Source organism: Calonectris borealis, chromosome 1 (assembly GCF_964195595.1).
Source record: "Calonectris borealis chromosome 1, bCalBor7.hap1.2, whole genome shotgun sequence".
NCBI classification, from domain to species: Eukaryota; Metazoa; Chordata; class Aves; order Procellariiformes; family Procellariidae; genus Calonectris; species Calonectris borealis.
The window spans coordinates 117,237,792-117,241,588 of record NC_134312.1 but is presented as its reverse complement, the minus strand read 5'-3'; positions in this window follow the sequence as shown (position 1 = coordinate 117,241,588).

The following is a 3,797-nucleotide window of genomic DNA, read 5'->3' as shown; positions in this document are numbered from 1 at the left end:
TACTTCTGCTGAAATCAAAATTAATGCTTCACTTTAGCATAGAGTATAATCACTTTTACAGTCTGTTATCTCTTCAAAAGGTGAAACAGGCATAACAAAAACACGTTAAGGACAAAGTAGAAGTAAAAGTCCTGCTGTGCCCTGTTAGTTCGACCTTTATCCTTTCTTATTTAAATGCTTACAGCTCATAAATTGTTGACAGGTTTCATGCATTTTTCTAAAAGTACATTCATCTCTTCAAGATTAAATTAAATGGGAATGAAGGGAGGGTTCTGGATGTCTGGACTTGGACTGTACATTCTGCAGACGTCCATTTTTGGATTTTAACACAGAAGGAGGTCTCAGAAAGCATCCGAGCAAATAAAGAAGGCTGGCCAAAACTGTACCCTAGTTGCAGGGCTTTTTGGAGGCGAGAGGAGAAGGGAATATTAATTTTCAACAGTAATTGCACCATTTAAATATTTTAGAATATTGCCATCAAAGAACTTACTGTGAAATATTGCTGTACTATTAAAGTTTCTGGGCAATGGCTTGGAGGGTGGGAAAACCTCTATGATGCTAAAGATTTATTTATCTTTAGTAACCTCTCAGCTGCCCCCACAATCTGATTTTTCCAGAGGATTTTGCCTTTGAAAAGGTGTCACTGAGTATGTCAGTATCTGTGTGGATGCCCTTCCTCACTCATGCCTTTGTGTCTCAGACTGTCACTGTCTCTACCTGTGCAGGAGTTGTGCTGTGCCCTGTAGGAAGGTGTCCCACAGGCTCTGGTATGCCACAGAGGGGGAATTTCCACTCTCAGAGTTTCAGAAATGAAAGCTAGATGATGATCACAACCATCCTTTGGCAGATGCCCCAGCACCAGCAGAGTCTGGGTTAATGCGTTTGCTTTTGGGCAGATAACACTGCATGTGCTCCTTTTGGTCTTTGTGCTCTTGCTCATCTAGATGAGGTCTTAACGTGCAGGTAGAACATTATTTATATTTGTTGGTAGAATGGATTAATTGAAGTATCATTTGTCAGAGGGTATTATATAATCTAGTAATATAATTGAATATAATTTATTGGTAAACACTGTAGGTCTTTCAAGCCTTTGTGTTACAGCAAATAAGTAATAATGATGTTTGTTATGTTTTAGAAAATAGGGCTAATCTCAGCTTCTTTTAATATACCTTTTTGTACGAATTAAGGTGGCAAAAGTAAAAAGAACGGCATTATGTGCAGACTGATCTGTTGCCCGTAGGTCATGCCCCTGGGATGCTTGTGCTGTGCCGTGCCCTGGTGTTAGCTGAAAGGGTTAGATCGTGGCTATTAGTTCCTTTCTGCTGGGATTCAGTTAGGGGGCAGGGGTATGCTAGCGGTGCATGGATCAGCTGGGCCAGCCAGTAATTAATGTGCTCTTCAGTGGCTCTCCAAGTTTGCAAAGATGGTAAGAAATAATGGGTATTGCGGATATAGGAGCTAAGTCTTGTATGGTGGTGAAGCGGGAACAAAATATGTGTGTGGTCTGGATCTGCCGTATAAGTAGCCCCAATCTAAATGCTCAGAAAGAAAAATCAGGTTACATGGCAGTCCTTTGTTTCTGGGGACTCAGTAAGAGTTCAGATTGCTGCCCTTTCTTTTATGATACGGATATGATTCATTGAGATCGTGGTGTTAGACCAGGTGATACCAGAAGGCTTTGATCTCATAAGCTCCTCACTCATTCTAGCAGCTGTGTGTATGACTGACTGTTTATTTTAATAACTTATCTATGCATTCTTGCTTTCAATGAAGACTGTAAATTAAACATACTTTTATGGAAGTCCTTCGGCATAGTACTCTTAAAAACACCAGATTTTGATTCTCGCTATGATCTACAGGAATTGGATCTGAATTGCTGTTTAAACTAATCCAGTGACAGATTTAAAAAGAGCTAATTGCAAATTGAATTCATTGCACAAGAGTAAATAGAAACCAGATTGCAATAAATCCAGCTTTGATGGAACGCACATTGGCTCACAATGAAGATAAGTATCAGCAGTTTTAATATTTAAGTTGCCGTAATGGATGAGTCAGCATACTGAGTGATTTTTATGTTCCTTTTAAAACTACTTGGTTTTAAATGGAGTAGATGTGACCTAACTCCTCAGCACTTTAAATCAGCCTTATGCTGTTGTCATGAAAAATTGCCAGGCACAAAAATCCACTTCTTCAACATTTACAGCAATGATGATGAAAAAAATAATTTAAATTTTTGTTTTCCCCAGGTGTGTGTAGGAGTATATTTTTGCAGGGCTGATCTATTTTTTTGTTGCTCTGACCTCACAAAATCTTAAAAGCAGTATTTAGTCAGTACTTCTAGAACAAGTAATACCAAGTACTGCATACGAACTAGAAAAACCCAGGAGAGAATGGCCTTCAGAAGAAATTTTTCTATCTGACACTAGACTGTTAATTTGAATTTGATGACTGTTGTCTTACTATTGACCTCAAAAGGATGAAGTCATTGCTGATTCCAGACAGAAGTACATGTTGTTTATTCCCAGAACTCCCTATGTGTTGGTCTAATTATCATACAGCTTGTGGCTTATCATGTGACTTATCACATTTAATATTAGCATATACTAATTGAGGTATCAGTTTTTCTCAGGGTGAGGAATCTCTCTTTTGCCCAACAACCTGGTGGCTCTTTCAAGCACTATTGGCAAGCTCTACAACTATACATGTTAGTGCTTTCCAATAAAAGGAAAAGACAGAGCTGTAGGCTATCTGAAATAACATCTCAGGCTGCCCTGTAAACTGAAGAGTTCCTATATACGCTGTAAATGATGAGGCCTGCCGAATATCCTTCTGTTTCAGAGTAATAACAGCTCTCTTAAAGCACATGGAGTCACAGAGAAGGCTCTGAGGAGAAGGAATAAAAGGAGAAGCAAGAGCAGGGCATGCTGTAAGAGACAAAGACAAGGGGTAAATCTTTATTCTTCGTGGGAGAAACTGCCACTATGAGGGAGAAGGGGATGTGTGCTGTCTCCCTTGACGTGTTTCCCTACCAGTTATGTTCCCCTGGATGTGGCAACCACACAGTTTACCTTCCCACACCTGAGATCAGCCGTTAAGAAAAGAGAAATGTGTGTGTGTGTGCGTGCGTGGGGTGTGGGAGGGGTGATAGGAGGGCCTGGAAAGGAGAGAGGAGATGAGGGAGAAAGCAAACAGCATGTGATGCTTCCACATGAGGCTGAGAAGATGGTGGCACATGTGTTAACAGGGATAGAGGTTGGAGAGTAGGCACGTGTGAATTACAAAAAAAATTGGCTATGATCCTTTTCAATGAACAGCAAGGCAAGACTTTTGTTACGAACTTTTTCTTCATAGTGTGGTTCTGAGCATCAGGAGTAAGAAACAACTGTTCCAGCTGATCCTCTCTGCAGTCGGTAGCCTCTTCTCTGGGCCAGATAAAGTGAGAAGTGCTTCAAAAGAAGACTGTGGCTCAGCTCCAGACCTGGTGGAACACAGTGAGGGAAAAAAAGAGGGCAGCTGAGAGTAGAGGGCTTTGAGTACAACTTTTAATTTGAGTGGGATTTCATGGGGCCACAGCTTAACTGTCTTTTAATGAGAAACTGAATATTCTGTTGCCATTCGGTTGAGTCTTTGTAGACCTTTCTCACAGTGCTCCTTTCCTTACTTAATGCCCCATATTGCTCTGCATTGTTCTTGAGCAATCTCCTTGAAATGCCTTCCTCTTTTTTTTTTAATCTTGTTCCACTCTTAAATTTCTACTTCTCACTTTTCAGATTGATTCTGTACTTTATCTTACCAGA